Consider the following 25,941-nt stretch of genomic DNA (forward strand, 5'->3'; position numbering starts at 1 on the left):
AGTAGAACCTCCCTGCTCCTATACTCAAATCCTTTTGCAATGAAAGCTAACATGCCATTCGCTTTCTTTACTGCCTGCTGCACCTGCATGCCTACCTTCAATGACTGGTGTACCATGACACCCAGGTCTCGCTGACTCTCCCCCTTTCCCAATCGGCCACCATTTAGATAATAGTCTGCTTTCCCGTTTTTGCCACCAAATGGATAACCTCACATTTATCCACATTAAACTGCATCTGCCAAACATTTGCCCACTCACCCAGCCTATCCAAGTCACCTTGCAGTCTCCTAGCATCCTCCTCACACACCTAACACTGCCCCCCAGCTTAGTGTCATCCGCAAACTTGGAGATATTGCCTTCAATTCCCTCTCCAGATCATTAATATAAGATGTAAATAGCTGGGGTCCCAGGGAGAGCCTTGCGGTACCCCACTAGTCACTGGACTGCCATTGTGAAAAGGACCCGTTTACTCCACATCTTTGCTTCCTGTTTGCCAAATTAGTTCTCTATCCACATCAATACTGAACCCCCATGCCATGTGCTTTAAGTTTGTATACTAATCTCTTATGTGGGACCTTGTCGAAAGCCTTCTGGAAGTCCAGATACACCACATCCACTGGTTCTCCCCTATCCACGCTACTAGTTACATCCTCGAAAAATTCTATAAGATTCGTCAGACATGATTTACCTTTCGTAAATCCATGCTGACTTTGTCCAATGATTTCACAAAAGCTGGGTATCCCATCTTTAATAACTGACTCTAGCAGTTTCCCCACTACCGATGTTAGGCTAACTGGTCTGTAATTCCCCATTTTCTCTCTCCCTCCCTTCTTAAAAAGTGGGGTTACGTTTGCTACCCGCCAATCCTCTGGAACTACTCCAGAATCTAAGGAGTTTTGAAAGATTATTACTAATGCATCCACTATTTCTGGAGCTACTTCCTTAAGTACTCTGGGATGCAGCCTATCTGGCCCTGGGGATTTATCGGCCTTTAATCCATTCAATTTACCCAACACCACTTCCCGACTAACCATGATCACCCTCTGCCTGGATCTGGAGAAATCCATCTCACAGTGCAATTCGCTCTACCACTAGATGGTAGTATTGGCTGCCTTTTCCTTCACTGGTGTGAGGAAACACTCAGTATATAGGACAGCTTTATTTATTCTGTAAACTTGCTGAATTACAAAGTACAACGTAGCAAAGATGAGCAGAAAAGCAAGAGGATTGGGTAATGTTTAAAGAACAACAGAAGATAACTAAAAAGACAATACGGGGAGAAAAAATGAGGTACGAAGGTAAGTCAGCCAAGAATTAAAAGCAGGATAGCTTCTTTAGGTACGTGAAGAGGAAAAAATTAGTTAAGACCAAAGTTGGACCCATGAAGACCGAAAAAGGCAAATTTATTATGGAGAACAAGGAAATGGCAGATGAGTTGAACAGGTACTTTGGATCTGTCTTCACTAAGGAGGACACAAACAATGTTCCTGATATAGTACTGGCCAGAGGATCTGGGGTGATGGAGGAACTGAAGGCAGGAACAGGGTACTGATTGGGCATGATCATCCATGATCACATTGAATGGCGGTGCTGGCTCGAAGGGCCGAATGTCCTACTCCTGCACCTATTGTCTATTGTCAGTGTGGTCCTGTTGATGATGTACTACGATAATAAATATGAAGCAAAATATTGGATCTGAGAACATGTAATAAATTAAATTGAAAGTCAGACTTTTAACTTATCAAGGATTGAATTATTCATAAAGAATAATAAGACAAGCTTATTTTAATGTTTATCAGGTTAAAAAATCCTGAAATATCTTGCAATTTTTTGCCTTTCCTGTTGTTATGCATGACGAAATAATCATTTTATTTCCAAGTATACATTGTAACTAGCTTTATTAACATTCCAGGCACAAACAGTTGTTATTTTACACTTTGATGGTTTATGCCCACATTTGATGCTATCACAGTAGAAAAAGGTGTCAGTTAATTGCTGGGATTGGTAATGAACTACGTTTGTTCTGTATGAACTAATGGATTAAGCATGTGAAATCTTTCCTGTTATGGAATCATAGAATGGTTACAACTTTCAAGAAGGTCATTTCAGCAATTGAGTAAATACTGGCCATAGTGCAGAGCAATACAGCTAGTCCCAGTCCCCTCCTACCTCTCCTCAAGTCACTTCATGTTCTTTTGTCAACCTTCTTCATTCAATATCCCCTAATTTGTGACTCCCCGCTAATATTAATATTTTCTTCCTATTCATGCATATGCTTCATAATATTAAACACCCTGTCATGTTTCCTTCCAGCCTTTGTTCTAAGGAGAACAACTCGAGCTACTTCAGTCTATCCACATAAACAAAATCCTTCATCCCAGGAAAATCATTTTGGTAAGTATTTTCTACACTTCTCAGTACTTTTATATCTTTAATATACCCACAATTCTCTGATTGTTGGCAAACCAATGTATTATAAAGGTTCATCATGGGTCTTTTGCATATCGATTCCTCATTCATTTGAAAAGCTTTAATTTCAGAGAGAATCGACGAGCTGATTAGGTGCTGTCATCTCTTGTTGTTAGTTTACAAAATGGATTATAATGGTCAAACAAATAAATCTGAGGACATGATAATTGAAAATATGAAGAATGCTAGATGAAAAAAAATATATTGTGGATATGGGGAGAATGCAGGAATGGGGTACTGATTGTGGATGATCATCTATGATCACATTGACTGGCGGTGCTGGCTGGTACCTTTTATCTATTGTCTATACCAGCATTTTATACTGTTCTACTCTTCTAACATGAAATAGAAACTGCAAGCTTGAGCTTTGCTCCTATTATTTGCTATGTAGAGATTTTACCAGTGTGTCAGTTTTTGTAATTGTTTTTCTTAACATCAGTTTTTCAATTACAAAGGATTGAGCATTTTTAAGTACAAGTTTAATTCAATTTCCCCACTCTTTTGCACTCGGTTAGGAGGAAGAACATGAACATTAATGAAGGAGTATGGATCATAAGCAGGCAGAGATTAATTTAGCTTGGCATCATGTTTGGAGCTGACTTGTAGACCGTCTGGGCCTGTTCCAGTGCTGTACTTATCTATATTTCTATGTTGGTCTGTTTTAAAAGCGTTTATGTACATTTCTTAATTTACCATAATCCTTACATAAATAGTGTAATACATTTCTTCAGTTATTTAAAGTCACATTAGTATCAGATGCTGGAACAGACATCAGACATTAAAATGCCAGCTTTTGGTGATAAATTATTTTTCAGCTGTGTTAATTAAAGTGCTTTAGGTTACAACTCATGAGTTGTATGGATATGTCATCGTTGTTATTGAGAAATATGATTTTTCAATGTTGCTTGGATGTGGCAGATTTTTTATTTGGCAGTATGAGTCAGCAGAAATCTGAGGAAAAGCGCATCACCAAGTTTGGGTAGTTTTTTGGGTCCAATTTGTGGCTAAATTACTAAATGTATCCAAACCAGAAACCTTTCAATAATAATGTAGCTGAACAAATATGTTTTGATTTTGCATTCTATATAATCATTGAAGTAGAAAGTTGTTTAGTTCACAATTTTAGCATTTACTAATACAATCACAATCGCAATAGTACTTTATTAGCCAAGTCTATTTTGCAACATACGAGGAATTTCATTTGCCAAGTCAGTCATACAAATAAAAAGCAACAGAACACATAAAATACATTTTAACATAAACATCCACCACAGTGACTCCTCCACATTCCTTACTGTGATGGAAGGTGACAAATAAAAGTTCAATCGATTCCCTTGTTTGCTGCCCCGTGGTCGGGGGCCTCCGCGTAGGGCTGATCAGCTCCTGCATCAGGCGGATGTCAGCTCACCCGCACCAATGATCGAACCCTGCGTCGTGGCTGGTCAAGCCTCTGTGTTCGTTGGAGCTCTCGACTAGCCTCTCCCGAGACTGCGAGCTCGATGATAAAGGCCGAAGTTGGAGCAATCCCAGGCAAGGGATCAACTCTGATGTTAAGTCCATGCCCTGCGGGAGTGCTCAAGGTCAATCTGAGGAGGCCTCCAGCTCCATTGATTGCAGGCTGCAGAGCGACCGGAGACACGTCCCGGAAAGTAATCGCATCTCCGGCAAGGTAAGAAATTGAAAAAAAAATTCCCCCTCCCCCCACATGAAACATTTACACAAACATTCACTAAAACTTTTAAAATGCACCGACATTTTTACAAAGATAAAAAAGCAGACAGACTGTTGTCTGGGGTTGCCAATCGTTCGGCGCCCCTGGTGGCCTATCGGTAAAGTTTTCCCAATGTAAGTCATCTGTTTCACAATAGTAAAATTATTATATCATGCTTAAACATAACATATAGTTTCACTAGACAGCAACACATGGGAGGGCTGGTCCCCCAATGCAATATTCCACCTCTCCACCAATTCCAATATTAGTGGCCAGTGGGTTGGGGGGGGGGGGGCTTTTTGGGGCTAGTATGGGGGTTGTGGGCGGAAGGGACTGGTTTCCAGAGGGCTAGTGGGCCAAATGGATTCTTGGGCAGGGTGCAAGGCCACCAAATTCAAGTGCAGCTTCTTACCACTTCAAGCAGTGTGCAAGGGCCACCAAAATCAAGTGTAGTTTCATACCATTTCAAGCAGGGCGCTGCAAGGCCACTGAAGACAGTGAGTCTTGACCTCTCCCTCCTCCATCTTACAGAGACTGAGCCACGCCCACACTTCTGGGTTTTATAGTCCCCCCCCCCCCAGAAGGGGCATGGCCTTCATGGCTTGATTGACAGGAGAGAGAATTGCAACATTTTATAAACACTAATAACTCTTTTATTTTTCATCAATGGGAAAATCCTTGGCACCTGATGAGCGGAAGGGGGCTGTGTGAGTAAGATGGCCAAAAATCACAGCTGTATGTGGTAGCGTTTTTTCTAAAAATCAATATAAAGCACAAACAGGAAGTGGTCAAGATTAGACTTTTAATTATATAGAAGGCAAGGCAACTTTAATTAGGCAAGGCAACTTTAATTAGGCAACACCGCTTGATCATTTCCAAACCAAAGGCAACACAGCTTTAGCATTTCCAAACCAAAGGTAACACAGCTTTAGCATTTCGTTGGCTCTGTACTGTACACTGCACAATGACAATAAAGTTTGAATCTGAATCTGAATCTGAATTTCCAAACCAAAGGCAACACAGCTTTAGCATTTCCAAACTATATTTTCAAACCACCAATATAGGGCACTGACAGGTTAGTAAAACCACTCCCAGTTTAGTAGACATGTGTTCAGTGTTATTCACAGCTCAGGCTGAGAGACGTGACCCTCTCGCTTCCCCCATCTTGCAGGGACTGACTGAGGCACTCAACACTTTTTATAGTCCGTCCAGAAAGGGCGTGGCCTTCAGGAGAGAGAATCTCAACATTTTTTAAACACTAATAACTGTTTTATTTTTCCTCGATGGGAAAAATCCTCTTGTCCTCCGCAGCGGAAGGGGACTCTGAGTAAGATGGCCAAAAATCACAGCCATAAGTGGCAGCGTTCTTTCTAAAATCAATATACAGAACAACAGGAAGTGGTCAAGATCAGACTTTTAGTAATATAGATATATAGCTACCATTAGAATGCCGAACTAGTAACTTACTACTTGAAAGTATACTTGCCATTAAGTGCTGGGTGGGTTCAGCTGAACAGTAAAAACATTCTGACTGTGATGTACGCATGGAATTTTTGAGCTATGGCTATTTAAATGGCTAAACACTGGCAATTATTTTGGGCAGTACGAGCAAAGCTCAGCACAATCTGGCCAAGTAATTTTATTGCAGACAAACAGAATGCTAAATGTGTATATGGAAATAATTAATTGCCTCCATGTTCTTCCTTGTATTTAAAGGCAAAAGCTTGTTGGCTTTTTTGGGAAAGCATTTTGATCCAGTGAAAATTAAATGTAAAAACATTGCTTCAGTGAGAAGATTTTCATATTATTCCCCTTAAGAACATCATGCATATAAGAAGAAAGTACAAGGCATTCATTTATTTGCAAAGTAATATCTGCATATCACATATGTTTTGCAGTATCAGCAAGTACACTCTTCCTAAGGCAAGAATAGGATTATTTGCTGAAACAGCAATCCATGCCATCAGGATTTTCACAAAGTTGCGCCCAAAGAAGTTGCATTGGATTTATATGCTTCTAAAGTGTTAAAGGATGTTTATTTTGTTTATTCAGCGCTTTGTCATCGTACTTTCCCACCATAATAATGCGTCGGTTCACACTGTATCCTTATTTTCCTAGTCTTTTTTATGTGGTGGGTGGGGAATAGGGGGAAACTGTTTCCCAGTCACTAACGTGGACGGAGATAGACATTAGACAATAGACAATAGGTGCAGGAGTAGGCCATTAGACCTTTTGAGCCAGCACCGCCATTCAATGTGATCATGGCTGACCATCCCCAATCAGTACCCCATTTCTGCCTTCTCCACATATCCCCTGACTTGACTATCTTTAAGAGCCCAATCTAGCTCTCTCTTGAAAGTATCCAGAGAACTGGCCTCCACCATCCTCTGAGGCAGAGAATTCCATAGACTCACAACTCTCTGTGAGAAAAAGTTTTTCCTCGTCTCTGTTTTAAATGGCTTGCCCCTTATTCTTAAACTGTAGCCCCTGGTTCTGGATGCCCCCAACATCGGGAACATGTTTCCTGCCTCTAGCATGTCCAAACCTTTAACAATCTTATATGTTTCAATAAGATCCCCTCTCAACCTTCTAAACTCCAGATTGTACATGTGCAGGACTTTAAAGCTGACAGTTTTTGGAGGGTACTTTAAACAATCACACATTACATACAGCACTTAATGTTTAGTGGTGGGACCTGTGCCCATGCTGTCTGTTTTTGTCGTCCTTGTGGTTGTCCCTGACCCTAGGAGATTGATTGTAGTGTAAAATCGATCACTAATTGCAAGTATAACATTGCAGCTTCTCGAATACAAAATGCATTATTTGATTACGTGGTTCTGGATGTGTAACATCCCACTTGTAATAAACAGTTCATGCAAGCAGTGGCAACATGGAGACTAACTGCAGAGGCTGGTTTACAAAAAAAAAGACACAAAGATCCTTGTGCAATATATAGTTCAAATGACTGAGACCATGGTTCAATACCTTTTATATTTTCCCACCAGACTAAGTGGGACCCGTTGGGTGGCTGTCCACAATACAACCCGTTCCCCAGCGCACTATTCCACCACTCACACATAGCCCCCAACTGTGCAGGCGTGGCTCATTTCCCCTTATCCCCCGGCACTCCCTCTCCCTCTTCTTCACCCGCCCTTTTCTTTCCCCTCCTCCTCCCCTCCCCCAATCCCTCCCTCATCTTCCCCGCCCTATCCTTTCCCCTACCCTCAGTCACTCCCTTCCTCCCTCCGTCCATACCTCTTCTCCCCTCCCTACACCCTCCTATCCCTCTATCCCCACCTCCCTCATTCCTCACCTCCCCTATCCCCCCGACTATCCCTCCTGATCTCCCCAACTGCTCTCCTCTCCCTCTATCCCCACTCCTCCCCCACTCCCCCCCTCCTCCTTACCCACTCCTCTCCCTCATCATCTCCCCAGGATCTTCCCCTCTCTTCCTCCCCTAATCACTCCCTCACCTCTCCCGCCCTCTCCTTTCCCCGACCCTCAGTCACTCCCTCCCTCCCTCCCTCTCCACCACCCTCCTATCCCCCACCTCCGCCAATCCTCACCTCCCCTATCCCCCCCCCCACTATCACTCCTCACCTCCCCCACTGCCCTCCTCTCCCTCTATTCCCCACTCCCTACCTCCCCCCTCCCCCCTCTTCTCCCTCTATTCCCCTTCATCCCCCATCAGTAATGAGACAGGAAAAAAAACTGAAGAGAAATAGATAGATTTCTCCGCGGATTTTGAAATTCAGCAAGGCCCCACCGCTGCTGCAAGTCCCCACCGCTGCTGCGGTTCCATAGCCGTGAGGCCCCAACGCCGCAGTGGCCCCATTGTCGCAAGGCCCTACCGCCGCCGTGGCCCCATCATCGCATGGCTCCACTGCGGTCTCGATGCCTCCTGGATCGCCGCATAGAACCATGGCCAGGGCCCCGCGTGTTGAAGCCTTGGTCGGATGAAGCAGTCGACGCACCTGCGGCTGGGCACCACGGAGGCCGTGAAGTGGTCTCGCCTGCCTGGCCGCCCAGCCTACTGGCTGACCGCTCGGCACCACAGAGGCGCCCGCAGACATCAGAAGCCTGCTCTATCATTATTTCAAAGATATTTCCTTAATTATGGCCTGATAATGGAAAAAACTAATACCTGTACTCAAATTTTGTAAACATACATCTGTTCCTACACTTAAAATGTGGATTACAATCATGTCTGAGACGCTACATCTTGAAAATATTAGACTTGTCTTAGCAGAAAAAACAGATCATTTTTCGAAGACATGGACTCCATTCATGAATTTATTACAAGGATAATATGGTATAAGACAATTTTGGAGTTAAATCTAATTACGGGTTGGGTGATGGGTGGGGAGGGATGCGAGGCAGGTATATCATCACTTTTTTCTTTTTTTTTTTTGTCTTTTTTATTTCTCTATTCCTTTCTTCTTTCTTTTATTTACTCTTTGGCTACACCACTTTGGTAGTCTAGGGGTTCTATCTTTGTACATTTCACTTTTTCTCTCTCTTGCTTTGTCTCCTTTCTTTTCTTCTAACTATAGCTAAAAGTCAAAATTGAAGCTGTACAATAACTGTGTTATGTCACATGCCATTGGTTATATTTTTGTACACTTGCTTCTAATAACTAAAAAAACAAAAAATAAAAATAAAAATAAAAGAATACTGGAAGAATTTGGCTCACATGCGTATAATGACATTCTCCTTAATCATGTAGTCCACTTAGCGGCTAGAGGGAGTAATCTCTTGAACGATATAAAAATCTGCCGCTACACTACTTTAGAAAAAACACAAAATCCACTAAAATGCTGATAAACACCTGTAAATATGAAACAAACTATACCAAAACAAAAACGTCATTTTTCCTCCTGCACGGCCAGGTTTAATTTGACACAGGAGGTTAACTTGAGTCAAGAAGAGGTTTCCCAGCTTTGGAATCTCAGCAGGTTCTCTACGTAGAGGCCAGCAGTGGAACGTAGATGAGTAATGACCACTGAAGCTTGGTCACCAAGTTCAGGTCACCTGCATTCACAAAGGTATCCATAAACAAGTAAATGCACCCTGAGACAGCGGGATGAGTAAGAAGGAACTGCAGATGCTGGTTTAAACCGAAAAGCTGGAGTAACTCAGCGAGTCTGAAGAAGGGTCTCAACCCGAAACATCACACATTTCTTCTCTTCAGAGATGCTACCTGTCCCGCTGAGTTACTTCAGCTTTTTGTGTCTATCTGAAATGATGGGAGGCAGTTCCGTAAAAATCCAGAACACCAGAATCAAAAGAGCAAATAATTCACAATGTTCTTACTGTAAAAGACCACAAGGAGGAGCAAAAGCACCATGCTGGAATATAATCCAATGTGCTTATGTATTACATTTACTACAACAGTCATTTCATATTTTATCCAGCAATGTACAAAAACATTAATCTTGCTGAAAGAGGCATTGTATCTAAACTTAGTACTATCCATTATATTTTGAATCATACAAATTTACCGTGAAGGTCGGAGAGAAGCAGCAGCCAGCAGCAGCGAGGGCGAGTATTGGCTGAAAGAAGGCGAGTCAGAGGGAATGAAGATTTAAAAAGAGCGCCAAAGGCCCAGGTTCAAGTAATTGACAAATGAGCCCTAAAGTAGTTGATTAGGTAGCAGATAAAAATAAGTGCAGCTGTAGTGGAGCGGCCTTGTTGAGGTGAAGTGCCTTGGTGAGTAAAGTGCAAGTCTTTGGCTCAAGAATCTTTGGCGAGGAGACTACTTTCAAGGTGAGTGGCATAACCAATTGGGATTTGTCCACTGAAATAATGGCAGGCAAGTTGCTGCAGTGTGACTCTTGCAGGATGTGGGAAGTCAGGGACACTGCTGATGCCTCTGACAACTACACCTGTGGAAATTGTGTCCAGGTGCAGCTCCTGAAGGACTGTGTTAGAGAAGCTGCATGATCTCAGGACCATCCGGGAAAACGAGAGCTTCCTGGCAGGACTTACAATTACATTGTTACACCAAGGATACAAGAAGAGCGAAGGTGGGTGACGATGAGGAAGGGAAGTAAGCGTGGAGTGCAGGAGAGCCCGGTGGCAGTACCTGTTGAAAATAGCTACACCCTCTTGGAAGCTGCCGGGATGGACAACACTTCCAGTCCGAGCGGCGGACAGGTCTTTCAATCAAATCCTGGCAATGGGCCTCAACCGGAGAGACCTACGTCAGGTAACGCCGTAGTGGTAGATGACTCAATAGTGAGTGGTACAGACAGGAGATTCTGTGGTAACAGGCGAGACTTGAAGATGGTTTGTTGCCTCCCTGGTGCCAGGGTCCAAGATAACCATATAACCATATAACAATTACAGCACGGAAACAGGCCATCTCGGCCCTACAAGTCCGTGCCGAACAATTTTTTTTTCCCCTTAGTCCCACCTGCCTGCACTCATACCATAACCCTCCATTCCCTTCTCATCCATATGCCTATCCAAGAACCTGCCTCCACCACTTCCACTGGAAGCTCATTCCACACCGCTACCACTCTCTGAGTAAAGAAGTTCCCCCTCATATTACCCCTAAACTTCTGTCCCTTAATTCTGAAGTCATGTCCTCTTGTTTGAATCTTCCCTATTCTCAAAGGGAAAAGCTTGTCCACATCAACTCTGTCTATCCCTCTCATCATTTTAAAGACCTCTATCAAGTCCCCCCTATTCTGCGCTCCAGAGAATAAAGACCTAACTTATTCAACCTATCTCTGTAACTTAGTTGTTGAAATGTCTCGGCCAGATTGCTGGGCGTCCTCAAGGGGGAAGGGAAGCAGCCGGAAATGGTTGTACATGTCGGCACAATCGACGTTGAGAAATAGGGGAAGGAGGTTCTGCAATGCGAGTTTAGAGATATAGGAAGAAGGCTGAAAAGCAGGACCACCAGGGTGGTTATCTCTGGTTTGCTTCCAGAACCTCGAGCTGGTGAGGGCAGGAACAGGGGGATAGGGGATCTGAATGTGTGGTTGGGGAACTGGTGCATGGGGCAGGGATTTAGATTTATAGACCGCTGGGATCTCTTCTGGGGTAGGGGTGACAAGTACAAAAGGGACAGGTTGCACCTTAACTGGAGGGGGACCAACATTCTGGCAGGCAGGTTTGCTAGTGCTACATGGGTGGGTTTAAACTAAATAGCGGGAGGGATGGGTCGACAAATTGGAAGTATAAGGATGGAGTTAAAAGGAAAGAGAGTACAGGAAAAGTTATGAAAGACACCTGAATTAATGGGACGGAAAGTTCAAGAAGGGATAAGAGAGTAAGGTCAGGTGAAATAGGACAGCATGAGAGAGGAGGTGAATACCGAATTAAAAGTGTTATATATGAATGTGCAAAGAATAAGAAATAAAGTGGATGAGCATGGGGCTCAGTTAGTGATTGGTAGGTATGATGTGATGGGAATTACAGAGACATGGCTGCAAGAGGATCAGAGCTGGGAACTGATTATTCATGGTTATGCGTCCTATCGAAAAGATAGCTCTGTTGGTAAGGAATTAAATTCCTTTGTGAAGGGTGACATAGAATCAGATGATGTAGAGTCATTGGGGACAGAACTGAGAAATTGTAAGGGCAAAAAGATCCTAATGGGAGTGATGGGCAAGAACAAGAAGGAAGATTATTATATGAATGGTGTCAGATTAGGAAAAGGGGAAGTGCAATGAGAGCTGAGTGTCCTTGTACATCAGTCACTGAAAGTAAGCATGCAGGTACAGCAGGCAGTGAAGAAAGCTAATGGCATGTTGGCCTTCATAACACGAGGATTTGAGTATAGGAGCAAAAAGGTCCTACTGCAGTTGTACAGGGCTGTGGTGAGACCACACCTGGGGTATTGTGTGCAGTTTTGGTCTCCTAATACGAGGGAGGACATTCTTGCTATTGAGGGAGTGCAGCATAGATTCACAAGGTTAATTCATGGAATGGCGGGTCTGTCTTATGATGAAAGAATGTAATAACTGGGCTTGTATTCACTGGAATTTAGATGAGAGGGGATCTTATAGAAACATATAAAAATATTAAGGGATTGGAATAAGGGATAGGCCATTTCGAACTGAGATGAGGATAAACTTTTTCACCTAGAGAGTTGTGAATTTGTGGAAGGCAGTGGAGGCCGATTCACTGGATACATTCAAAAGAGAATTAGATAGAGCTCTTAGGGCTAGCGGAATCAAGGGATGAGGGGGAAGGCAGGAATGGGGTACTAATTGTGGATGATCAGCCATGATCATATTGAATTGTGGTGCTGGATTGAAAGACTGAATGGTCTACTCCTGCATCTTTTTTCTATGTATCTATGTAATTGGATTTAGAAATGGCTCTTATCCTTTTTCAATAAGAATATGAATCATGTTTCCACACTTGAATGCACATCACTGTTTCAAGCAGTTTTCTCATGTCAGGTGAATGAAATTGATGCTTATGTGTAAGCTTGTTCAAGTGTTAAGCTTAAAACTTGCAATATAGTTATTTTTTTCTCGCTGCTATTTATGGTGATAGCAATTGCTGCTTTTGTCTTTGAAATATGAGATTTCAGGTTGAAGACTCTCTGCAGAGATCTGAAACCTAAGTACTATACATATTGTCGTTCCAGCAACGTTGTCTTCTTCACCGGCAGTCCCTTGGAATGGTGGAGGATTTGCTTCTGCTCTGGATTATGGCCTCTGGGGTTGCTGATAAGGCTGAAGTGGGAACCACAGACTCTTCCACAGACAGGACAGATGTGGTAGTTTGTGAGGTGATCTCCTCCTACTGCTTATGAATGATATCTATGTACTCCCAATACACAAATTTTCAATATCATCCTGAATTGTCCTCCTTTAACTTCAGGTCAAGGACCAGAGGTTCCCAGGAAACAGTGGAGATGTTGCAATTTTTAAAGGGGTCTGAGAACTTCCTTGAATCTTTCCCTCTCTGCCTGGTAGCCCCTTCCTATGACAGCTCAGAATAGTGTGCCTGTTTTAAGAGCCCGGTGTCGAACATATGAACAAACACATAGGCGACTGAGGACAACTCGAACTTCAGTGTTCGGGATGTTTGTGTGATAGAGGATGTGAATATTGGTTTGCTAATCCTTCCATTGAATTTGGAGGAATCAGTGAAAATGGCATTGCATTGCTTTCAGATATCTCCACAGTGCAGCTGAGCATGAACTACTGCTGAAAAATAGGTCATTAATTTGAGGTCGGTCTTCAAACAACTTTTGCACAATGGATCAGAGGCTCATTTAAGTTGCTGATGAACTTTAAAATCGATATCTGCTTTATATGGGAAGTGGTCCATATATTGGCTGTGCATGGGAAATACATGGAAATTACTTGTACAGCAAATACATTTTCATATGCAGAGTAAATGAACTGACAGTGATTTGAGCTGGACATCCCACCGTGCACAATGGTAAGCAACCTCCCACCATCCACAACTGAGGTTTTGTTGGCTTTGGCTCTGGAATGTAGATTTGTTCTAAAGTTTGGGTCCATTCCGGCAGGGAGGTGAGGAACTGAGACAGTCTAAGGCATGTCCAATAAAACAAAACATGGAACATGGAATAGTACAGCACAGGAACTTTGACCCACGTTCTATGCGCCGACCATGATATTTTGAATTGTATTAGGCAGTGCCTGACATTTAAAGAACTGTACTGTATGTATAGTAGGCTTTCCTCCCATATATCTTTTGAAATAGATAAATCCAACTCGTCTTCCAATGCTCGCCTATACATCTCAGAAAGTGGGGTATCAGCATTTAAGAGAATGTTATAAAAATTAGATATCAACTTACTCGTATCGGCATGTCTATTCAGACAGTCGTCTAATATATCTGGACCCATAAAAGGACAATCTTGTGTGTATGTTTTCACATAATCTCGGATTTCAAGGTATCTAAAAAGATTGTTTGCTTTCAAATGATATTTCTCCTGTAGTTCTTGAAAAGAAAAGAAAGTCCCCTTCTAATAGATGTCTCCCACAGTATTAATTCCTAGGTTTTTCCATTGAACAAACACCCTATCAAAAGTAGACGGTTTAATCGAGGGATTGTTAGCAATAGACAGAAGGAGACTCAGTTTAAGACTTCTCCACTCTGTGCTGTAGCCATCTGGAGCAGGGGCAGAGCTACGTCCGGATGCTCTTTGTGGATTATAGCTCAGCTTTCAATACAATCATTCTGGACATTCTCATTGGTAAACTGGTCATTTAAATAGATTAGGACAGATATGGCCTAGTTAAATTGGAACCAATAATTTACAAGCAAAATGGTGGGTTTTCAATGAAGTAGGGAACTAAAGCCAGACCACTCTGAATAACATAAGGACAGAGAGCCGAATGAAACAGAACTAATAGATATTTGTAGCAAAGATAAACACTAAATGCTGGAGTAACTCAACGGGTCAGGCATCATCTCTGGAGTAAAGGAGTAGGTGACAATTTGGATTGGAATCCTACTTCAGACCTTCTTCTGAAAAAGCGTTCTGAGCCAATGCGTCACCTGCTCCTTTTCTCCAGAGATGCTGCTTAACCCACTGTTATCCCGTTACTTTGTATCTATCCTCAGTGTAAACCAGCACCTGCAGTTCCTTCTTACACATATCCTGTTTGTAACACAAGTTAAAGGCTGAAAAACAAAGAGGTCAAAGGGAGAAAAAGACAAGTGATTGAAAATGAAAATAAATAATCTCAAGTCTTTAGCATTCAGATAAATAACAAATAAATTGTAAGAAGAGGGGTAGGGAAGATTAGCGACCTGTTCACAGAGGCAGAGGGCATGGCTGAGGTACGTTACATCTCTCCTTAAACCCCCTTTTCACGGTGCGACTTGACGCAAGAGGTAACCAGAGTTTGACATCGTGGGAACCTCGTGCGGTAACAGCACGGCATTCATGGACCACCGTGGCGCTAACGGCAGATAATCGTGTACCTTGGGTACTCGGGAGAAAATTCAAACATGTTTGAATTTGTCCAAGAGTGACTTGTGCACTTGTGGTTGAGCATTGCAACATTTTATGAATGAAGTGTCCCGTGCGATATCCGTAGTAACTCTTGCGGTCACCGTGGGAACTCCTGCGAACGGTGAACCCGGAAGTTGGATAGAGTGAATCCAGCCAGTTTGCTATTTACATACAAATCTAATAAAACTAGCTAACAAGCATTTCCTTAATGTCAGTGTGTCTCTTTTTGTCTGAAAGCAGTTTCTAACTGGAGGAACTCCGCAGGCAGGGCAGCATCTACGGAGGGAAATTGACAGGCAGGCAAGACTTTCCTCAGGCTGCCTTATCTCTCTACCCCCCCTGCCTGGTACCCACTTCACACAAATGCTCAGAAACTCAGCCTGTTTTAAGAGCATCTATGGAACGAAGGAAATAGGCAAACGTTTCGGCCCGAAAAGTTCGCTTATTTCTTGGTATGTTTCGGAAGGAAGAGCAGATGCCGGTTTAAAGAGAATGAGTTCGACGGCAGGCAGCATCTTTGGGGAGAATCAGGAAAATGGTGACATTTCGGGTCGAGATATCTCTGATAGTGCAGCTTGAGCATGAACTACTGTTGTGTCTATCTTCGTTTTAATCCGGCATCTGCAACTTTTGCACTGGCCAGAACCCGATTTAAAGATGAGAGGAACTGGGCGATAGAAATCATTTAAATGAATTCCATAACTAGATACCTGTCTAATCGTATCTACGGGATTGAACAGGCTAGATGGGAAAATCGATATCTGCTTTATCTGGGAAGTGGCTGTGCATGGGAAATACATGGAAATTACTGTAAGAATGTTCCCGATGTTGGGGGAGTCCAGAACCAGGGTCCCAGTTTGGACAGTCTACCGTGGGAACTCTTTAATCACAGCGGGAAACCTTCAGTTTCCCTTTGGGTCTGGGACAGGAGGAGTTGGGAGGGAAAGGTTGGGTCCATTCGAGCAGGGAGGTGAGGAACAGATGGGGGTGACTTCATTTCCAATGGCGGTGGGTGTCTGTCACTGAAACACTGGAGGTAAGATTTCGCATCACAGGTGTGTGCCTCTCTCTCTCGCTCTCTCCCTCCCTCCCTCTCACATGATATGAATGGAGGTATCCGGCGGGCCAGGCAGCATTTACAGAGGGAAATGGACTGCGACCCATTCTTCAGGCTGCCTTATGTCTCTCTCATATATCCCCCCCCCCCCCCCCCAACTCCAACTCGTCTTCGAATGCTGGAGATACATCTCAGAAAGTGGGGTCCGCGGGTGCAGCAGCATCTATTCAGGAGCGAAGGAAAAAAGACCCACAACGTTTCGGCCCCCGCTGCACCCGCTGAGTTTCTCACAGCATTCGTGTGTGTGGGTGGGAGTTGGGGGTGAGGGGGGGGGGGGGGGGGGGTAGTTCTTGAAGAGACATAAGGCAGCCTGAAGAATGGGTCACCTGTCCATTTCCCTCCGTAGGTGCTGCCTGGCCCGCGGAGTTCATCAATTCATGCCTGTGTGAGAGAGGAGGTTAGGGAGAGACAGAAGGAGAGAGAGAGTTTAAGACTTAATTTAGATAGATTAGGCAGTCCTGGTCAGTCCTTTGAACCATAGACACCAAAATGTTGCTTGGAGCAACTCAGGGGGACAGGCAGCCATCTCTGGAGAACAAAGGAACGGGTGCCGTTTGAAACAGAACGAATAGCTTTCTGTCAGACTAAACACTCAAATCTCAGTAACTCATAAAATAACACAATCATCTCGGTCAATGTGAGATACAGTGTTTATTCATATTTGACAAAATAAAAAGACGACTTCTTGCACATATTGAGAGAAGGTGCATCACACCAAACAACATTTGTCTAAAAAAAACACAGATTATTCTTCAGCTCATTAAAGAGCTCGGGTGAAAAAAATGAATATAGTGTGTGACAACAAAGTAACATCATTTGTGACACGTGATTAACTACACTACAGTCCACGATGTTCATTCGGGAAAGATCGGGAGACGGACAAGTCACTCGCACAAATGACAGAATTGCCGAGTACCGTGGGAACTCTTTACTCTACCCCCGTTATATCGTGTGATATCGTGCTAGACCACGACCACTCCACTCTGGCTACATCTTGCGTCAAGTCGCCCCGTGAAAACGAGCCATTACCAAGGAAAAATATGCTGTAATGATTACAACAAAAGAAGATTTGGTTGAGATATTGAAAATTGAGGATGTACAAAGAAACTGATTATATTTAGAGTGGATATGTCATCCTTCCTAGGTTGCAGATGAAAATAAGGGTGTAAGTTTAGTACAGGCATTCAACTGCATGACTCACAAAAAATGTAGGTAGGTCCAATGAGTAGTTAAGATAAATGGCATTTTTGCCTATATTGGCTAAGGGTCTGGAGTTAAAGAATAGGGAGGTTTAGTTCGAACTGTTAGAATTGTGAATGAGGTCACACCTGGAATACTGTGCCATGTTTTGAATCCCTTAGCTAAAAAAGGATATAGTAGGATTGGAACAAATAAGGCATAGAGATTGAATATTATGAATCAAACCTAATCAACAGATCAGTTGAAATAATAGATCAATATAAATAACAAAAAGTAAAGAGTTAATTAAATGGGAGAAATAATCCTCGTTGGGAAATTGGGCTGAAGGTTTTGGTGGCAGTTCAGAGGAGGATGACTGGTGAGCAGGTTAGTGACTCCTGTGACTGCTTTGCACTGAATAAACGAGTAATGCACCAGAGATCAGAAACCAGCACAGAGACCTTCCATCAATGAGTCCAGGGGAGAGCTGAGGTGTGTTGTGCTGAGGATTGGATAAGCTTCGTACCGACCCTTAGCTTCAAGCCAACACAACTCCATTTGTTTGAACAGGATTGTAGACCTAATTAGAAAAGGAAGTGAAGGCAAATGTTTTCTTTTTTATCTTTATTTGAATTATATATAGTAACTAGACTAAGTGGGTCCCATGTTCACACGGGAGGGCTGGTCCCCCAACGGAATATTCCACCTCTCCACCAATTCCAATATTGGTGGCCAGTGGGGGGGGCTTTCTGGAGTGCTGGTATGGGTTCTTGGGGTGGCAGCTCAGTCCCTCAAGCCTGATCTGCTGGCAGCTCACTCATGGCTGGTGGGCTGGCAGTTGACTCGTGATTATTCCTTGAAATTCCATTTCAAGCAGGGTGCAAGGCCACCAAATTCAAATCCATGTTCCTACCATTTCAAGCAGGGTGCAAGGCCACCAAATTTAAGTGCAGTTTCTTACCACTATGAGCAGGGTGCAAGGCCACCGAATTCAAGTGCAGTTTCCAACCACTTCAAGCAGGGTGCAATGCCACCAAATTTAAGTGCAGTTTCTTACCACTATGAGCAGGGTGCAAGGCCACCAAATTCAAGTGCAGTTTCATACCACTTCATGCTGGATCCAAGGCCACTGAATTCAAGTGCAGTTTCATTCCACTTCAAGCAGGGTGCAAGGCCACCAAATTCAAATGCAGCTTCATACCATTTCACTTTGGAGGGGGCGCTGTCCTGTGTATGGCTGCCCAGCCAGCAGCTGTCCGTCTTTTTCATCTCTTTTTTTATTCTTAGTTAGTTAAAGTGCTTTTGTTCTGGAGGTCTAGATTTTTTTATGTGGGGGGAGGGGGGGGGGAGGTGGAAACTATCTTTCAGGGTACCTACCTGGTCGGAGAGGCAGCTTTTCTCCGGGCTGCAGTTTCCACCCGTCCTCGTGGCCTACCAGCGGGCCTGGAGCGGTGTTTCCTGAGGGGACCGCCCAGAACCTCGGCTTCGGTGGCGGCACAGCGCTGGAGCGCTATCGTGGAGCGGGCGATGCCTTGCCCAGGTCGCCGCACTGGAGCTCCGAGTGAGCTGAAGACCGCCGAGATAAACATCGCGGAGCTGCGGGTCTGTGGAGCGGCCAGCTGCGGGCGGCGACGTAGAACTTTACACCGGGAGCCTGGGATCTCTCGATGAGATCGCTAGTGGTGGAGCTCCAACCGGCGCTGCCTTGTTGGCTTCGGAAACCGCGGTCTCCGGTGAGGGAAGCGGCCGTTCCAGGGTTCCCATGCCGCCGAGAGGATTCTCCCGACGCCGGAGCACCATCATCCGGCGAGAACGGCCTGGAATATCGGGCCTCCTTAAAGGCAACTGTGGAGGCCTCAATAGGCCCGACTATGGGTGGACATGGGATGGGGACTGGACACTGTGCCTTCCCTCAGAGGGGGAGTAGCCATCTTGAGGTACGGCTGCTAGCCAGCAGCCGTCCGTTTTAATTCGCTTTTTTTTAATAGTTTTTAGTGAGTCCTGTTTTTCGTTCGTTGGGGATATGGACTTTTTAATGTGGGGGGTAGATGTCAACTCTACTTCTAGGTCCCTACCTAGTCGGTGAGACGGCTTTTTCTCCGGGCTGCCCGTCGACCCGTCCTCGTGGCCTACCAGCGGGCTTGGAGCGCCGTTTCCTGGCAGGGACCGCTCAGCACTACCAGTGGGCTGGAGCGCTTTCGTGGAGTGGAGCGGGCGATGCCTTGCCTGGGTCGCCGCGCTGGATCGACGCGCTGGAGCTCTGGCGAGCTGAGACCGCCGTGTTCAACACCTCCGGGCTGTGGGTCTGTGGAGCGGAGCGGGCGGTGCCGATTTCAACATCGGGAGCCTGGGAGCTCCAAACCGGCGCGGCCTTGTCGGTTTCGGAAGTCGCGGTCTCCAACTAGAAAGCGGCCGTTCCAGCTGGCCCAGCCGCTGAGAGGACTCTCCCGACGCCGGGGGCAAGATCACCCGGTGAGAACGGCCAGGAACATCGGGCCTCCGTAGAGGCAATTGCGGTGGCCTCAATAGGCCTGACTTTGGGGTGAACTTGGGGTGGGGACTGGACATTGTGCCTTCCCTCACAGTGGTGCCCACTGTGGAGGGATGATTTTTTTTTGTCTGTAATGTAATCCTGTTAGTCTTTGTCCAAGATGGCTGCCGTGGAGGGAGAGTGGACGCTGGCGCGCTTTGGCTGCCGCTGCTCTCTCTTCACGTTGTGTTTTTGATTTTCTGTTTTTGGACTGAATTCTGTTTTTGGTTTGTGTCTCTGTGATGTCTTTATTATTTATTTTACTCTGATTATATGTTTATATTCCTGTTAATCTATGTAAGGTGTCCTTGAGATGTCTGAAAGGCACCCAACAAATAAAATTTATTATTATTATTATTATTATTATTATAATGGGAACCATTGTCGGGGTATGTTTTTATGTTTCACTACACCTAGGTGTATGTGATCAATAAAATTATCTTATCTTATCTTATGCAGGGTGAAACCAGCATAAAACCACACAAAACACCAAACCCACAGTTCAGTAGACATTCAGTGTGTTCAGTTGATTCACAGCTCAGACAGAGTCATGACCTCTCCCTCCCCCATCATGCAGAGACTGAGCCACACCCACATTTACGGGTTTTATAACCCCTCCCCCCCACCGGAAAAGGTGTGGCTTTCAGGGCGTGATTGACAGGTGAGAGATTCTCAACAATTTTTAATCACTAATAACACTTTTAATTTTCAATGATGGGAAGAATTCTCTGCACCTGCTCAGTGGACTGTGTAAGATGGCCAAAAATCACAGCCGTAAGTGGTAGCGTTTTATCTAAAATCAATATACAGTGCAAAGTAAGTGCATTTGCAGTAGTGCCTTTTAACTTCAAGCCAAAGCACCAAAGCTGCCATTTGCAGTAAGTAGTGCCTTTCAACTTCAAGCCAAAGCACCCAAGCCACCATTTGCAGTAAGCAGTGCCTTTCAACTTCATGCCACCATTTGCAGTAAATAGTGCCTTTCAACTTAAAGCCAAAGCACACAAGCCACCATTTGCAGTAAGTAGTGCAACATCAAGCTAAAGCACCCAATCCACCATTTGCAGTAAGTTGTGCCATTCAACTTCAAGCAAAGCACCCTAGCCACCATTTGCAGTAAGTAGTGACTTTCAACTTCAAGCAAAGCACTCAAGCCAACATTTGCAGTGAGTAGTGCCTTTCAACTTCAAGCCAAAGCACCCAAGCCACCATTTGCAGTAAGAAGTGACTTTCAACCAAGCCAAATCACCCGCCACCATTTGCAGTAAGTAGTGCCTTTCAACCTCAAGCCAAAGCACCCAAGCCACCATTTGCAGTAAGTAGTCCCTTTCAACTTCAAGCAAAGCACCCTGCCACCATTTGCAGTAAGTAGTGACTTTCAACTTCAAGCCAAAGCACTCAAGCCAACATTTGCAGTAAGTAGCAGTAAGTAGTGCCTTTCAACTTCAAGCCAAAGCACCCAAGCCACCATTTGCAGTAAGAAGTGCCTTTCAACCTCAAGCCAAAGCACCCAAGCCACCATTTGCAGTAAGTAGTCCCTTTCAATTTCAAGCAAAGCACCCTAGCCACCATTTGCAGTAAGTAGTGACTTTCAACTTCAAGCCAAAGCACTCAAGCCAACATTTGCAGTGAGTAGTGCCTTTCAACTTCAAGCCAAAGCACCCAAGCCACCATTTGCAGTAAGAAGTGCCTTTCAACTTCAAGCCAAAGCTCCCAAGCCACAATTTGCAGTGTCGTGCCTTTCAACTTTAAACCAAAGCTCCCAAGCCACCATTTGAAGGCAGTGCCTTTTTACTTCAAACAAACAATATTTTCATTTTCAAACCACATTAAGGGTACTCACAGTTGTGTAGACATTTGTTCAGTGTTATTCAGAGCTCAGAGAGACGTGACCCTTGGCTTCATCCATCTTGCAGAGACTGTGAGGCACACCACTTCCTGGTTTTATAGTCCCTCCCCCTCCCTCCAGCAGGTGCAGCAGTGAGAATGGTGATTTTTTTAAACATCAAGCCAAAGCACCGTAGCTACCATTTGCAGTAAGTAGTGCCTTTCAACCTCATGCCACCATTTGCAGTGCCTTTCAACTTTAAGCCAAAGCACCCAAGCCACCATTTACAGTAAGTAATGCCTTTCAACTTCAAGCCAAAGCACCAAAGCCACCATTAGCAATAAGTAGTGCCTTTCAACCTCAAGCCAAAGCACCCAAGCCACTATTTGCAGTAAGTAGTGCCTTTCAACTTCAAGCAAAAGCACCCAAGCCACCATTTGCAGTAAGTAATGACTTTCAACTTCAAGCCAAAGCACTCAAGCCACCATTTGCAGTATGTAGTGCCTTTCAACTTCAAGCCAAAGCACCCAAGCCACCATTTGCAGTAAGTAATGACTTTCAACTTCAAACCAAAGCACCCAAGCCACCATTTGCAGTAAGTAGTGCAACATCAAGCTAAAGCACCCAAGCCACCATTTGCAGTAAGCCGTGCCTTTTAACTTCATGCCAAAGCACCCAAGCCACCATTTGCAGTAAGTAGTGCAACTTCAAGCTAAGGCACTCAAGCCACCATTTGCAGTAAGTAGTGCCTTTCAACCTCAAGCCAAAGCACCCAAGCCACCATTTGCAGTAAGTTGTGCCTTTCAACTTCAAGCCAAAGCACCCAAGCCACCATTTGCAGTAAGTAGTGCCTTTCAACTTCAAGCCAAAGCACCTAAGCCACCATTTGCAGTAAGTAGTGCCTTTCAACCTCAAGCCAAAGCACCCAAGCCACCATTTGCAGTAAGTAGTGCCTTTCAACTTCAAACCAAAGCACCCAAACCACCATGTGCAGTAAGTAGTGCCTTTCAACTTCAAGCCAAAGAACCCAAGTCACCATTTGCAGTAAGTAGTGCCTTTCAACTTCAAGCCAAAGCACCCAAGCCACCATGTGCAGTAAGTAGTGCCTTTCAACTTCAAGCAAAACACCCAAGCCACCATTTGCAGTATGTAGTGCCTTTTAACTTCAAGCCAAAGCACCCAAACAACCATTTGCAGGCAGTGCCTTTTTACTTCAAACAAACCATATTTTCATTTTCAAACCACATTAAGGGTACTCACAGTTGTGTAGACATTTGTTCAGTGTTATTCAGAGCTCAGAGAGACGTGACCCTAGGCTTCATCCATCTTGCAGAGATTGAGTGAGGCACACCACTTCCTGGTTTTATAGTCCTTCCCCCTCCTTCCTGCAGGGGCAGCAGAGAGGATGGTGAATTTTTAAAAAACATTAATATCTCTCTGATTTGTCATTGATGGGAAAAATCTTCCGCACCCGTAAGGTGGAGGGGGGGCTCTGAGCGAGGTGGCCAAAAATGTCGGCCGTAGGTGGCGGCGTTCTGTCGGACATCGCAGCACAGTGGGCCAAATGCGGTCAAGATCAGAGATTTAGTAATATAAATTCAAAACATTGATATCAGTTACCTTTTAAATTGATTACTTTTTATGGTTAATTTTTAGCTTTCAATTATCAAAATCTATTGAAATGTCTCTAATTGTCATCATAAAGATTTAGAATCAGTTGAGATGCCTTTACTTGCATGAGCTGTCAAAGTCATCATGGCAGTCGAAGACTGGTGGATCAGGATCTACTACATGAGGCCCAATGCATTGAGGGATGTCGGTGTTAATAAGTCTTCCAGCATTATTTAGATCTGTGGGCCTCAAAATGTTGGTGTAGCAAAGGTGTTAGTGAGGTGCTGGGAAGGAATTGCAAACACGAGGCATAGGCTCAATTGAGCATGATCTGGATTCATTTTGTCACCTTTGGTGTGGTCAAGGAAAATAGTTAATAAAATAATCAACAGCTAAGATATAAAGGCCCCAAATGCCTTGAATAGGAATAAAACAAATTGGATACCAGTCAGTAAGAAATTTCAAATCCCATTATGAACAAATAAATAAAGTGGGATCATTAAATTCTAAGTGAGAATCTGGAAAAAAATTACTCAAGTCTCCCAAAACCTTCCCAATGCATGTGTGCCTTATTTATTTTAATTCTTGTCCTCACATGCTATCCGTATTCATACAATAGTAATATGACTAGAGAACCATAGGTCTACCTTTAGAAATTTAAGACCGAACAGTGAAGGACATGAAGAGAATGATAGCTTGCCATCTTAAGCAGTAATCTTTTTTTAAACACTTTTTTCTATGGCACTCTGTACATCTTTTGCTTCTGTAGGTTTTGCATTAAAGAAAATATTGGAATAGTTTTTTTTATGAAGAGAGAAATTTTTATTTTCAAAGTAAATCAGAAATAGCTTAAAAGATTGAACATCTGGCATTTTATAGAAGGTCGACAAAAATGCTGCAGAAACTCAGCGGGTGAGGCAGCATCTTTGGAGTGAAGGAAATAGGCAATGTTTCGGGTTGAAACCGTTCAGACATTCTATAGATGTAGTTTGCAATGGCAGAAGGCATGTTCTTCACAGCAGGAGTTAAACTAACAAAGAATTTTCCTGAGAATTGTATTTTAGAAAACATTTACATCTCAAAACCCACAGATACAGGAAAAATGGCATGGTCTGCCTGGATGGATCATCCAGGACGAAGACAAAGTCTAAATTGACACACAGGTGTCGTATTGAGCTATCTTTCAAATGAAACATTAAGCTAAGGCCAATGTGATCTCTGGGGTCAATTATCGTGGCTATTAAATATGTCTAACATTGGGGCTTCCTTGAGGATGAAGGAGCCAGGCTGCCTCCTGGAAATGTGGCATTGACCATCAGACAATTCTTCTTGTGAATGCACAGCAATATGGAATGAGTGAAAACTGTTCCTGTTGATGAAAAAATTGGGATTATGAAGAGGGCGTTTATGGGTATGTACTATCAATAACTTGCCGCATTTATGGTAATCTGTCAATACTGCCAAATCCAGACATCTGAGTTACCATCTAGCTTTGACTGAATCAAAGTTAATGAAAACATTCAATTCCACTTGCAATCTCTGCATGAATTTTCTAGTCCTGTGGTGAACACCAAATAGGAGGATTTACAGAGATTTACTATGGGTACCAGATAGTATTTTATGGCAAACAGGATGATAATCACGTCTCATGTTTGCATCCTTTCCATGGGGAGGGTAGTTTAGGAAGAAAAGCTAGGAACTGATGTTCTTCCTCTTGAATTTTACATATCTCAGGGTGGCAGCCTTGGCAAAGCTGAGTCTGCGAGTGCAATTTTTATCCGAGGTATCCAGTAGGAGAATTCCTTTGGAATAGCCTTGCAGTTGGGCATTAATATGCCTTCTGCCACCTAATCCCAATGACATCATTACTCAAGGCATAGTATAGTAATGTAATGAAGGCACCAATATAATTAGCTCCTTATGAGATACAATATATGCCAGAGAAAAAAACTAATCCATTCCCTGGACCTTTGAAGATGCCTTCTATAGCCAATTCTCATTGCCCATTCAGGATTCCATTATCCATTATTAGAAGGTATTTGTGTTGACAAGGGCAGAAAGGTGAATCGTGTCAATTCCAATTTTTGAGGTTAGCCCAATTTTGTCAGGTAATGATTGCAAATATGATCATCTCCAGATAAAGTCAATGAGTGATCAATACCCTAAAATAATAGGATGCAAATGTTCCAATTACTAAATATTTTCCCATTCTATAAGCCCATATTTGTGCATCATTATTATTATCCTTGGTGTTCAATAATCATACCATTCCTGAAGTCCACATTAGTATTGCTTACAAAAACATGGAATATAGAAACATAGAAAATAGGTGCAGGAGGAGGCCATTCGGCCCTTTGAGCCAGCATGGCCATTCATTGTGATCATGGCTGATCGTCCCCAATCAATAACCCGTGCCTGTTTTCTCCCCATATGACCACTGAAATCTAGGAACTATTGCTGTTTACCTCCCTTCAGTCTGAAAAATCGGTCTTTCGGCTATTTTCTAATGAAATTTGTATTCGTGCTACTGCTGCCCCTT

General features: G+C 43.7%; 1 long non-coding RNA gene across 1 annotated transcript in view; it reads left to right on the forward strand.

The window, feature by feature from the left end:
• LOC129702880 (uncharacterized) overlaps positions 1-25,941 on the forward strand; it is an 85,735-nt gene that overhangs the window by 22,328 nt on the left and 37,466 nt on the right. Inside the window, exon 2 of the long non-coding RNA XR_008724467.1 lies at positions 2,314-2,394. This is a non-coding gene — a long non-coding RNA (uncharacterized LOC129702880). The remainder of the gene's footprint in view (positions 1-2,313; positions 2,395-25,941) is intronic.

The sequence above is a fragment of the Leucoraja erinacea genome, chromosome 13, assembly GCF_028641065.1.
Source record: "Leucoraja erinacea ecotype New England chromosome 13, Leri_hhj_1, whole genome shotgun sequence".
NCBI classification, from domain to species: Eukaryota; Metazoa; Chordata; class Chondrichthyes; order Rajiformes; family Rajidae; genus Leucoraja; species Leucoraja erinaceus.